Source organism: Lissotriton helveticus, chromosome 8 (genome assembly GCF_964261635.1).
Source record: "Lissotriton helveticus chromosome 8, aLisHel1.1, whole genome shotgun sequence".
Taxonomy (NCBI): Eukaryota; Metazoa; Chordata; class Amphibia; order Caudata; family Salamandridae; genus Lissotriton; species Lissotriton helveticus.
Window position 1 is genome coordinate 1,138,192,176 of NC_136069.1, and position 14,345 is coordinate 1,138,206,520.

The 14,345-nt window shown below is 40.8% G+C and overlaps 1 protein-coding gene across 1 annotated transcript in view; it reads right to left on the bottom strand.

The window, feature by feature from the left end:
- LOC144773864 (interleukin-18 receptor accessory protein-like) overlaps positions 1-14,345 on the bottom strand; it is a 525,065-nt gene that overhangs the window by 92,486 nt on the left and 418,234 nt on the right. The gene's annotated exons all lie outside the window — the stretch shown is intronic.

Here is a 14,345-nt window from a genome sequence, read left to right on the forward strand (position 1 = left end):
GATGTTGGAGCAGCGCACACTTTTCTAAAAAGTTAACTGCCAAGCTTTTCCCTTCACTTGAAAGCTCATATCCCAAAAATAGGACATTGAGGTAAACTATTTTTGATTTTTTAAAGTTGAATTTGTAGCCCTCAGAAGCGAATCCCAAAATTTCTGGTGCTCACCATCGTCAAGTGTTCCTCCAGGTCATCATCCATCAGATAGATGTCATCTACGTAGGGCAATGCCTTTTCATCCATTCTGGAGTAACTGAGTTACTTTAGCTGAGAATAACCCCAACTGTTCGTATACCCCAGCGGGAGTCAACAAAATTGAAGTGGGAGCCTAACGCTGAAAAGGCTGTCAAATATCTGCTCTTAGGCACTATATTCTGGCAGAAAAATCCATTTGAGATATCTAATGTTGTTTTGTATTTTTTCCACAGAATGTTGTTCATTATTGCAGCACTATGTGCTTTCTGTACTGCAAATGTTTTGGTGCATGAGTTTAGATGTCTGTAATCTAAAACTAGACTATGTGAGTTGTCAGGTTCCATTACGGGAATTATAGGATTATTCATTGAAGTGGTGCAAGTTTCAATCACCCCCTGGTATTCAAGTTTTTCTAAGATCAACCTGACCAGTTTTTTAGCGCCTTGCTTTATTGGATACTGCTTCTGAGGAGTTTGAGTAGATTTTAATGGTATCACGTGGTGGGTTGAATCTTCATACCATTCAACATGGATGCGATATAGTGCTGGAGCAAGGGCTACTGTCCACTCGCATGTGTATGTGTGTTTTAAGTATTAGGGAATAAGGTTGCAAAAAAACGGCATAATTACCTTTTCTCCAGTTGGGCAATCCATAACAATAGTAGGCGGACAATCTCTTTCAGCTATAAGAATGTCATAGCCAAAAGTCAGGTTCTCCCAAAAGAGACGTTTAATTTTTCTTGGCTTGTGCCACTCCATTTGGAGTGTTATTTCATGTAACCTATGTGGGCACTTACCCTGGTGTCAGGCATTTCCACCGTGATATGTTCATTCAACTCCGCTGTCACCAGAAATTCCATCAGGTTCTGGCGAGCTATTGTTATTTATGTTGCGCTGTCTAGCATCATCAGAGCCCATTCCCCGTTCAGTAGTAGAGTCCTCAGAATTCTGGACATGTCTGATCTTAAGACTTGCTACTTTCTTATTTTTTAATTGAGGTTTTGATTTAGGCTCTTCTTCTTTTTTGGAAGTGTAGTTAGAAGTGCGTTGTGCGACTCTGGACTTTGTACGCTCTTCTTGCCTGTTTTCTGACCATCCTTCCCTCTCTGAGTTTTTCGATGAACCCTGAAAGGAACAAGAGGAACGTGTGTCAGTGAATTGATACCTGTCAGGTTTTCTAATGTTATCCCTATTCCTAAGGTTATAACTCCTTTCGGAGAGCTCCTTTGAAGAGACCTACCTCTGGATTAAGATCTATTGTTTTTATTTTTTTGTTGTTTGTTATTATCCCATTTTTTCTTAGAAGAAACAGGTGCTTGCTTTGTGTTGTCCTTCTCAGGACCACCCATGAGTTGAGGCTTTATTGCTCTAGCCCCCAAACCGTCTCTGCCTAATTCTGCATAGGCCGTTTCAATTTTTTTGGGTAATTCATGTTCCTGTTGTAGAGGACAGAACTCCCTTAGGCGTTGGCGTATCGCCACCGATGCTGCTTCCCCTTTAATATTTGCTAATATTATAACTGATACCTGTGCAAAGTTACCTAGTAACTTCATCCCTAAGTTCAGAGCAGGTTCTGCTTCATACTCGTTCTGTATTTGCCTTAATACATCTGGTATTACTGCTAATGTTGGGATACAGTGAGTTCTGGTACATATGGCAGCGAAAACTGTACCCCAAGAGGTACAATCTTCTATCTGGGGTGTTATCCCAATGGGCAAGCAAAATGTTAACATTCTGGGTTCGATTCCGATCCGGTAAAATCACCGTCCATACGATTCGTATCCGGAGCCGTTTCCGTACGACTCGTACACACACCATATGACTCGGTGAGTACGATCCAGACCGGGTGATCAGGACGCGATTCGTACGGGCCACGTCAGGTAAGGGCGATTCGTACGGAAAAGCGCACATACACACCGTACGGCTTGTACACCCCATGATCGTAGGGGTATGGCTCGTACACCCCATGATCGTAGGGGTACGGCTCGTACACCCCATGATCGTAGGGGTACGGCTCGTACCCCTACGATCATGGGGTGTATGAGCCGTACCCCATGATTGTAGGTGTACGAGCCGTACCCCTACGATCATGGGGTGTAGGAGCCGTACCCCTACGATCATGGGGGTACGCACCGTAACCGGGGGGGGCGTTCCAGACCTGTTTCGGGGCAAACTCTGCTTCTACGGGAGTTTTCAGCTCCCATAGAAAAAGGGTCGTACGACGGAGCGTACCCAACACAAATAGTACTTGCCGGGTCAGAAAAAGCAGCCGCGAACCGTACAGACGTCGCGTACAGCGGGTTCCGAGGGCGAATGGTACGGGGATATGATTCGTACGTTCTCTGTACGATTCATACAGAGTACGGCTCCTGGTACGAATCGTACTTCGTCGTACGTATGGGACATTTACAGGTACGATTCGTACGGGGAAAAAATGCTCCGTACGACGATTCGGAGCGCTTTTTACCGGATCGGAATCAACCCCTCTGTGTTTTTCATCTGGGGTGGTGTTTGGAAATACCACTTCTAGCTGTGTTATTTTTTGAGCCACCCAAAAAGGGATCTGTTAGCTTTTACTGGGCATTTTACCCATCACTGTGTGTAATTTTTGCAGTGTAATTTTAGTTGTTGATGTTTGAGTCCTACCTGTTGGTCTAGCCATTGCTGCCTGAACTGTTAGTGTGCTCATCACGAACTGTGTCATATTTCAGTAAACTTTTATTAGTTATGTGTGTTGTGTAAGTAAATCTCCTACTAGCATCGTTTCAATGTCAGGATGTGGTGTGTAGACCGCTAGTACTGGCCATGTTGCTCCTTCTCTTCTGAGCGGACCAAGTCTTACTCTATTTCTTGTATGGGGGAGGGCACCTTTAAATCATGATAAATTCTCCTGGTAAGTCAGCAGAACTTAAATGTCCTCACATGGAAAATATTTGTCTGGTATTTCATCTTCTGTGTAGTAATGAAATGTTTTTGTTAATGCATTTCTCTGTGGTAATGTAACCCATTATTAGAATACTTCTGTTCTAAATGATTTGTGTTCCTCAATCACAAAAGTTACTGGCACACCCCTAGCTGGTAACCCATGTGCAGCTAGTTTCAGGGTGATGGCATTGCTAACATTTTCTGTAATGAGTATTGCATCGGCGTTTTCTTCAACTTGGACTGTTATATTCAGATCGCGCACAGTGTCTCCCTGTTCAGTCATTTTATTTAGAAAGAAGAGCTCTTCAAGGGAGCTGAGATAAGGTGGTATGCACAAAATAGCAACAATGGGTCCTTCAAGCTTGATTAACCAACAACCAATAAATAGGATTATTTGCCTACTTAGCTGTGGCAGAGTTTGTGCCCTCCCACTCCAGGCGTCTCTGGGATGGTGTGCGAAGGGGTCTATGAGAATAGTATTACTGAACTACTCAGATTTGACTGTTAAATAAGTACCCAACCAACGTTGGCGGTGCCATGTCGTGTGGTTCCTATAAACCTATATAGAATCTGCACGTTTAGATAACATACACTGCGGGCTTTGAATCCGACTGATTCTAGATACCCCCACTGGGTATTTTGGCCTTAGTACCAGCTAGCTCACAGTGCCACTAGAAACTCCTCTTACCAAGGAGAGAATAGTTATTGGCAACTATCGAACATGACAACCCTGATCCCTCAGGATCGTTAAAACAGTGTACTACTTTTTCACTCAGTTACGCCTGCTCACTTAGTCTCAGAGAGTTACACAGAATAAATGGTGGGGATGTTTTTCAAGAAGCATTTATTGAACAGTCGTTATTCTAGTGTAAAATAGGTGCGCTGAAACAATCATTAGCCAGTACAAGATATAAATGATTAGAAGCACTAAGAAAGTAAAAGGATGGTGGATTTCTACCATTTTGTTATAGCCCTCAATGCAGACAAGTATATATAATACATGACAATAAAAATGCATACTCCTATGATGCTAACCTAACTAAACGTACCTAGGTGTACCTACGGTGTATGTAGGTGTTAAGCCAAGAATCCCTCTAGGATAAAGTCAACCCCATTCCCTGAAGTGAGAGAATGTGTAACCCGGTCTTGGTCTCGAGTTCGACACCCAGCAAGGGATTTTAGACCACTGTGAGCTGCAGTATCTGCATGCAGGAACCTCAGCATCTCGCCTCAGTGTGTGTCGGCAGGGAAGTACTGATCTCCTCTCCTTGTCTCAGCAAGATGTGATGTTTATAAACCCAAAGGTCTCCCCAGGGATTCTACCTTGCTGTGCCACTTGTCGGACTTAAAATGACATCGGGAATGAACTTTATACATAGATAACATACAGGAGATGGTAGCCCTGCTGAGTTTCCAAGAGTCCTTATGCATAATGTATGAGGCCTTTACCGGGAAAATCCCGCATTCTGTGCGCAGTGCTGTATCTAGGTAAAAGGTCAGTCCCTAAGAACTGTTATGTATGTAATGTAGGGAAGCATATAGGTGAAGGGTTACGATGTTACCTGAGACTATATTGGGGTGCCTATATGGAATATACCAAAGGTATGCCATGTGGCAGGGCATATTGTAATTAAAAGGTTAGATATGTACTTTTAAGTTTTACATGTCCTAGTACTGAAATAGTCCTAAATTTGTTTCCCAATACTTTGAGACCTAACTCTCCCATAGGATAACATTGGATTCCCTTATTACATTTAATTAGTGCACATTTTTGATTGGGAACATGTACACATATGTTATGTTTGGTTAAATTATAATTTAAAAATCCTCTTTCATTGTTAACTCAAATTTTCAGTTACAATTTTGAAAATGCCACTTTCAGAAAGTTGCCATTTCCTGTACCAGTCATTAGGTGCATGCAGCCTATTCCTGGATCACCTTACTGGGTGTAGCTGACAGCTGGACTCTGTTTATTCCTCCCAGATAGTAACAAAATAGAGTGATTTGGTGTGTTGGGGTGGGCCATCAACTGGCAGGATAGGGGCACAGAGCTGAGTACAGCCCCAGTTGAAACTCAATAGGCTGTGCTCTGCATTCACACAAAGACTTGTGACCCTTCCATTGTACATGCAGCCAGCTTAAATCAGGGGTAGGTGAAGCAAAACACTTTAAGTACTTCAAAGGAAATTCTCTAGAAACTTCTCCTAATTCAAATGAAGCACAAGGTCTAAAAATAGGACCCTCAGACCCACTTTTCTGTTCACTTTCTGGATTTGTGGAAAGTCTCTCAGAGAACTGTCAACTTCTGTGGTCTACTGTGTACGTCATAAGACTGCTTTGCTGCACCTGGAAGGCCATACTTCACTGTCTGAAGCGTGCCTTGAACCCTCAAAGGCCTGCCCTGCTCTTTGCACCCTGTTCTACTGCTAAACCCAGGACTACCAGAGTGACTCCAAGGGCTGGCCGACTAACCTCCTGATCAGAGCCTTAGGGGCAGAACGGGCTCCAATCTTCTCAAAGTTGTGCCCCCTCCAGTCCTAGACCCTTTTTGGAAGTGCTAAAGGTGCCCAGAGAGCCAAAATCCAAAACTTGTACCTTAAAAATACTTTGGCTCAAAACTGCTCTGCTGACCAAGAAGAGACGGGGACCAGCCTTGTCTATCCACCAAAGGTGCATTGGAGGTTGGCCTGACTTCACAGGAAATTCTTTTCAGCAGTCCTTTGCCAAAGGGGTATCTGGCCTTGTGGTACTTTCATCAGCCGAAGCCTCCAACCCCGCCGGTGATTTCTGACTTCCAAAAAGTGACTAAGTCTGTATGAGGAAATCTTCACAACAGATTTGTCCAGCAGTTCCCTGATGACGACACTTCCTCCTCAGACACTGCCTTCAGCCTTGCCCCATTGAACTTTACCTTCTCAGAACATTTTCTTCAGAATCTCTTTTAAGTCTAAAAGTAAGCACCAACCGGGCCTAATCCACTTCTTGTACCCGACTCGTCCTCCATCACAATCACCCATATTTTTCAACTTTGACCTGGTCTTGAATGACTATATGTCTGGAGTTCGTCCTTTGATATTTTAGGAACTAGTCTTTACCTTAAACATAAAATGTTAATAACTCCTGTTCTATATTTTTGTCACTTCAATGCCAATTAATTTATTAAAATTAACTCTATTTTCATAAATTGGTGTGGTTTTATTTTGTACTGTGTTTCACTTTATTCCTCTTTGTATGCTGCATCAATACTTTACACATTGCATCTACGTTAAACCTGCTTTCATGCCAAGCTACCAGAAGTTTATGCACAGGTTAATTTAGTGACTTTTGTGGTTCACTCTGACAGGAATTGTGGCTGTTCTTGAGCAGGGTTAACACCCTCCTCAGTCAACAACCCAATTTCTCACAATAGTCAAACATTAATATGACCATGCTCCACTTTACTGGCAGCATCATTCTCTTCACTCCTTAGTAGTTTAATTAATGTTTGTTATTTATCTTGCTCTAGCTGCCAAGTGAAACTATTCACATGGCTCACTGTAAATCATGACCACAGAATCTATCCATTTATTTTAGGATTTGCATACTGCATGACACAATTCTGACTCTGCCTCAGTGCTTTTGTTTGTCAGTCTCTGGGGGTTTATGACAGGCTTGTGGTTGAATCTTGTTAATAACCATGTCTGCTCCAACATGCCAGCTGGGCATTCTGGCAAGACTTAACTAAGAAGATGAGAACTAGTACACCAACATTGGCATGTGGCTGTCCAGTTTCTGTGGGGTAGCATATCTAGCAATGCGATCATTAGGTCCTGGTCTCTTTGAGGAAAGGCTAAGGGTGATGTTGTGTCATTATCTATTTCAAACATAAATATTGTCACATAGATCGCATGGTTCATCCTGAAAAGGTGAAGCTTGATTCAGACCTCAAACATAGTCCTAAGCTCTGGAAATTATTCCTGATGTTTGCCTTTCTGAACCTCTACTGGAAGATCTCAAAGATGAGGGAACAATACAGATTTAGAGTAGGAGAATAGTGAAGACCTAGTTTTCAACGACATGTGAAGTCTCGGCCTCCCAATAAGCACTATACTTTCTGTCTTAAACTGCATACTTTGCTAAGTTGTGACTTTGACACTAGGCCCACTTGTGTATTTTTTTCAAACTAATTCCCAGCCTTGATGCCTTGTAAAGCCTTGGTTTGAAGTCTTGAGAAGCTCTCCAATCTTTCAGATTCCATTCAATTAATAGAATGTAAGAGTCAGAGGAACTTCCTCAGCTTTTTTAAATGCTACCCCAAGCTTTTGTTCAGAGACATTCTGCAAACTGCATTGAAAAACCCCGGTCAGTTTTAAATCAAACATGATAAGTAGGTACCTACAATGAAGGGGAAGTGGAACAGGACATAAAAGAGTATATAGGCTCAGATAAACAGGATTATCTTGTTGAAGCTCTTATTGATTATGACATTTTCTCCATGTACCCACTATGAGCTCAATTACGATGTTGGTTGGAGTTGCCTCCAACCGACACCGTCGAGGTCCAGGACCAACCGACCTCCGATCTGCAGTCTTGACATCACAAATACATTGCGACCCCACATAGTGCGGTCCTGCCGTAAACCGGCAGTAGTACAGGCTCCCATAGAGAAATGGGAGAATCTGTTCATAACTAGGTGCCCCCTTGTCCCCCAACCGGAGGCCGCAGGGAAAAGGGGGCCCTGCTAGAGCCCCCCAAATTTCTTTAAGACAGGCTTTCCATGTCAGAAAGCCCGGCATGCAAAGCCTCCAGACACCGAGCATCGTAATCCCGATGGCAAAATAGCCGTTGTAAAGATTATGTTGCGGTCTCTGACAGGGCAATAGGATCCTAAAGTCCATTGGAATCCAGGCGTAATTACCAATCAGTTTCACTTTTGACCGCCTAGATTGTATTTAGGCGTTCGGTAGTGAAACCGACGATGTGATCGAAATTCTCCGACCTGAGGTCGGAGGCTTTCCGACTCACATTGTAATAGGGCCCTCAATAACCAAACCAATTGTGACAGTGTCTGCTGAAAACTACAGGATAGCTTGGATGTGATTCAATGTGTTAAGTAAATTTTGATGTGCAGGCTTCGGTCGATAAGAAAAGATCCCATTGAGACTACTTGCATTCCGGGGCTTCTGACTTATCTCAGTGACATTTAAGAACGATCAGTTGATCCACTGTGTCACATGTGCTACATAGATATTGTGGATTTAGAGCTAGCCATGGTTCTCCTATGGTCAGAATAAACTTTACACCTTGTGAATGTCTAAAGGATTGTATATGTCGGTAAATAGTCCAAATATCGAGTTTTCAATTTCGACTAGACATAATATCGAGTAAAAAATATAGAATAGACATAATATCGACTAGACATAATATAGACTACAAAAATATTGACTAGAAAAATATAATATCGAATAGAATAGCAATATTATCGAATCAAAAATATATAATGTACATAATATCGACTAGACAGAATATAGACAACAAAAATATCGAATTTAAGGTAAGTTAATATTAATGTTTAATTTTTGTGTAATATAATTCTGCAGCGGGTTGTAGGTTTATAGGGGAATAGGGTGGGAAGTAATTTAATTATAATTAATTAAATATGATTTTTTATTTATTGTTATTTATTTAGAATTAATTGATAAGTAATTATTAATTGGTAATTAATTAAAATATAATTGTTAATTAATTTTAATTGATTAATTGATAAATATATTATTTTTAGTATTTTATTTTCTGTAGCGGGTTGTGTGTTTATAGGGGAATAGGGTGGTAAGTAATTTAAATATAATTAATTAAATCTGTTATTTAATTGATTAGTATTTATTTAGAATTATTTGTTAAATAATTATTAATTGGTAATTAATAAAAATATAATTGTAAATTAATTTTAATTGATTAATTGATAAATATGGTAATTTCATAAATTTATTTTCTGTAGCGGGTTGTCGGTTTATAGGGGAATAGGGTGGGAAGAAATGTAATTATAATTAATTAAATATGTTATTTAATTTATTTGTATTTATTTAGAATGAATTGTTAATTAATTATTAATTGGTCATTAATTAAAATATAAAATTGATTAATTTTAAAATTGTAAATTTTTATTTGTATTTTTAATTAATTATTTAATATATTTTATACAATTGTAAAATATTTTAATTAATTTGTAATTGGTATTACTATTTATGTTATTTATATTTATATATGAAGTATTTACTTTCCCTACTATTGCACTCACTGGATTTGGAATAGTAATTTTTACCCCTACGCTATCCAACACTTTCCCTACTGTTGCACTCACTGGAGTTGGAATAGTAATTTTAACCCCTACGCTATCCAACGCTTTCTCTACTGTTGCACTCTCTGGAGTGGGAATAGTAATTTTTACCCCTACGCTATCCAACTCTTTCTCTACTGTTGCACTCTCTGGAGTGGGAATAGTAATTTTTACCCCTACGCTATCCAACACTTTCTCTACTGTTGCACTCTGTGGTGTTGGAATAGTAATTTTAACCCCTACGCTATCCAACGCTTTCTCTACTGTTGCACTCTCTGGAGTGAGAATAGTAATTTTTACCCCTACGCTATCCAACACTTTCCCTACTGTTGCACTCTCTTGAGCGTGAATAGTAATTTTTACCCCTACGTTAGCCAACGCTTTCCCTACTGTTGCACTCTCTGGAGTGGGAATAGTACTTTTTACCCCTACGCTATCCAACGCTTTCCCTACTGTTGCACTCTCTGGAGTGGGAATAGTAATTTAAACCCCTACGCTATCCAACGCTTTCCCTACTGTTGCAATCGCTGGTGTGGGAATAGTAATTTGTACCCTTACGCTATCCAACGCTTTCCCTACTGTTGCACTCTTTGGAGTGGGAATAATAATTTTCACCCCTACGCTATCCTACGCTTTCCCTACTGTTGCACTCGCTGGAGTAGGAATACAAATTTTTACCCCTACGCTATCCAACGCTTTCCCTACTGTTGCAATCACTGGAGTCGTTACAGTAAATTTAAACCTCTCGCTATCCTATGGTAAAAATATTGTATATGTTTTGCTAATAATATGTATATATAAAATACATTTATTTTTTTAAAGTTACATTAATTATTTCTTAATTTTACGTTTATTGATTATTATATTACTTTAAAATTACTTTTAAGACATTTAAAAAATTCGATATTTTGACAGTCTATATTTTTTACACTCGATATTTTGGAGTCAATATTTTTGTACTTACCTATTTGAAGATAGGATAGGAAGTAAGTCAATATTATTGCAGTCGATATTTTTACCTCGATATTTTGTCATCTCGATATTGTGACTGTCGATATTTCGTCACTGATCCGTATATGTCACCTCTGTCAGTAGCTTTACCTAAAAACCTTTTTTAACTAGGCTAAATTACCCACTATCAAGTGCCCCTTTATCTTTTATTACCTTTTATGCGGCCTTTTCTTGCAGCCCTAGTGCAGTCAGAGGTTGTTGGACATTAAATGGGACAATCTATATTTTTAAATTACAGAAAACACAACACCCAGTCAACCGAGTATTCACTAATAAAACCTTTATTTGACAGTTAATTAAAACCATTCAAATGAGTTAAAACAATAGTATGATTTTCCATTAATTATTTTTACAATAAAATGCATGTACACATAAAACTAAAACCTGTGGGTCTACTAGCATCTCTACTCAATCTCTGTTGATTTCAATAAACTCCAGTAGACACTAGGCGTAGGGCAACATTCATAAAATGTTTCTTAAATGATTGTGGAATGTCATGTAAACCAATGAATAAACAATAACAGTGCTCATTTTGCGCCATTTACACTCCCAAAAGTGATTTCCTAGTTTATCTAATTTGGAGGATTTCTAGTTGTTTAGCTGTAGATTTTAGCAACCTTGTCCATAAACCTGGAACATCTCACTGCTAGTCTGCAATCAGTTCCCTGGAAGCAGAGTCTAATGGCCTCCTGACAGGATTGAATGTTCAGCTCACAGAATAGTGGGTTGAGCAGTGCTCTTCTGTCTTGGTCAACATCAGGGCAGGCACATTAAATATGGCCCAAGACTCCTTGTGATAAGTGCACAAGTAACAGGTGTTGTCAGGCGGCTTCTCCTACATCAAATATTCACATAAGGATCCTCAGTAATTTTAATTTGAGTGTCTTAGAAATGGGCAGCTGTAAGTATTGTTGAAGAGCCTTTGCCTGTAAGGTTTGCACATCAGCTAAGCATATTGAATTTGAACAATTCTCGTCAGTAGGTGTTTGAAACATTCATAGGTGATGTTCAGGCACCATTGGTGAAACCATTTGGAGTTCCATGAGGATTTTCTCGATGGCAATTTGCCACAGCGTGGATTGGATCGGTTTCACTTTCGACCACCTAGATTGTAATTAGGTGGTCAGAAGTGAAACAGACGATGTGATCAGAAAGCCTCCGACCTAAGGTCAGAGTCTTTCTGAGTCACATCGTAATAGGGCCCTAAATAACCAAACCAATTGTGATAATATCCGCTGCATGCCACAGGATAGCCTGGATTGATTTATTGCGTTAAGACAATTTTTATGTGCAGGCTTTGGTAAATAAGAAAAGATCCCATTGAAACTCCTTGCATTACGGGGCCTCTGACTTATCTCTGTGACATTTAGGAACGATCAGTTGATCCACTGTGTTCCAAGTGCTAAATAGATCCTGTGGATTTAGAGCTAGTCATGCTTCTCATCTATGATATGTTGACCTCTTTGTAAATGTCAGTCAGAACAAACTTTACTCCTTGTGAATGTCTGAAGGACTGTACATGTCACTTCTGTCAGTAGCTTTACCTCAAAACTATTTTTAACCAGGTTAAATTGTCTACTACCAAGTGCACCTTTTTATTTTATTTACCTTTTGTGAGACCTTTTCTTGGGGTTCTAGGGCAGTAAGAGGTTGTTGAACATTAAATGTGACAATCTATACTGTGTTTTAATTATTTCATTATTCAGTTTTCCAGACTTAAAATTACAGAAAAGACCACACTCAGTCAATAGAGTATACACTAATAAAACCTTTATTTGACCGTTAATTAAAGCCATTTAAATGAATTAAAAAAAATTAGTATGAGTTTTCATTCATTATTTTTTACAATAAAAAGCATGTAGAACATAAAGGTATAACCTGTGGGCCTACTAGAGTCTCTACTGAATCTCTGTAGATTTCAATATTTTCCAGTAGATCCTATGTGTACGGCAACATGCATAAAATGCTTCTTAAATTATTGTGGAATATCATGTAAACCAATGAATAAACAATAAAATTGCTCAGTTTGTGCCGTTTACACTCCCAAAAGTGATGTTCTACTTTTATCCCATTTGGAGGATTTCTTACTGTTTAGCTGCAGATTTCAGCAACCTTGTCCATAAACCTGGAAAATCTCAACCCTAAGGGGCCCATTAGGATGGCGGGCGGATCGCCCCCGCCAAACCGGCGGTAGCCACCGCCGGCCTGGTGGCGGCGATCCGCCTGGCATCCGTGCCGGAATGAACCCCGCCATATTAGAATGGCTGGGGGGTCCGCGGCGGATGGAAAGACCATCTGCCGCTTTTCCTCCCCGGTCGCCTTGCGACTGGGGCGGAAAAGGGTTCATATGGTGGCGGTGTCTATCAGACACCGCCAGCCATATTACAATGGGCTTTGACAGATGCCTTTCCGTGGTGCCAATGCCGCCACAGAAAGGCATGCGGAGTCTGCTTTGGGGCCTGATGCGGGCCCCCATGGACTCTGGGGGGGTGGGGGTTGCACATTGAGGGTACCTATGGTACCCCCCAGCAGTTCCATGCACAGCATGGCAGGCACCGCACAGTGCCTACCATGCAATGCATTGAAGTGCACAGCATGCCTTCCTGCCATTGTGGCGGGCGGTGCTGAGTGTACCGCCTGCCACAATGGTAGGAATGCTGGATGCTCCCGCCACTGTGGCGGGTGCATCCTAATGCTGGCCACGGGACCCCCGCCCTTATGGCGGGCGGTCCCTTTTACCGGTAGGATGATGGGAAGACAAAGTCCACCCGTCATCCTAATGGGCCCCAAAGTCTGCAATCAGTTCCCTGGAAGCAGTGCCTAATGGCCTCCTGACAGAACTGAATGTTCAGCTTGCAGAATAGTGGTTTGAGCAATGATCTTCTATCTTGGTCAACAGCAGGACAAACGGAAAAAAACATGGGTCCAAGACGAAAAATTTCTTCAGACGAGTCACTGTGAAGGTGGCCCTCTAAAAGTGTAGCTCTATGTCAGGTAGGGAGAGATCTCTAAATGTGGTGGGTAGTAGTTTGTAAGGGCAGAGTATTAACTCCACTCCACTGGTGAACTTTGGGTTTCCTGTCAAACACTAAAAGAGGCCTTAAGTCTATTAAGCTCTCATCCGTTTTAGGACACTTACCTAGCCTCAGGGTATAGCAACTCTCCTTTTCACCATTAGCGGAGCAATGTCTGTGAAACTCCATACCATTTTAGTCAGCTCTCCGATAATAAACAGAAGGGCAACAAGTGGGCTATATTTACAATTGAAGTTTTACAACTGATGTCCTCAGGTAATAATTCTGTTGCACTCCAAGTGACCAAACACTGTCCATTAGCACTTCACTCATTGATAGTAACAGAGTCGATACATAAAAAAAAGAAGATATTTTTCTGGTCGATGGAGCAACCTCAAAAGGTATTACTGCTCGTAAACACAGAACGCTTCAATATAGAAACCTTCTGCTTGCCCTGCTTTCCTCGGGCTTCTCAAAATCTCTTTTCCATATATCTCTGTATGCTCGGATCATCCACTGTTCTTCATATCAAACTATTGTTGCACTTTTGCAGTGAGTACTCACCACTCTCTCAGTTGCTGTGCTTGCTACAGTGTAAATGATACAGCCTCTCAACACAGCATATTTTCAGGTCTGAATGCAGGCCCCACGACACTTTCTCAGTGCTTCTTCTGGAATGCTGCAATGTGAATGAGCTAAAAATGTCCATACTTGCAAATAATGTCCTTCATAGGCAATCCCGGCTCATATAGGCAATATATTGATTCTTGGCGAGGAAATGGAGCGTTTTAAAAATCTCCATAGTCCCACTTTTATTTTTGTTGACTGCACACAAAAATGTATGTACTTTTAGTGACTACATTTAACCCACTCTAAAGATTATGTCACC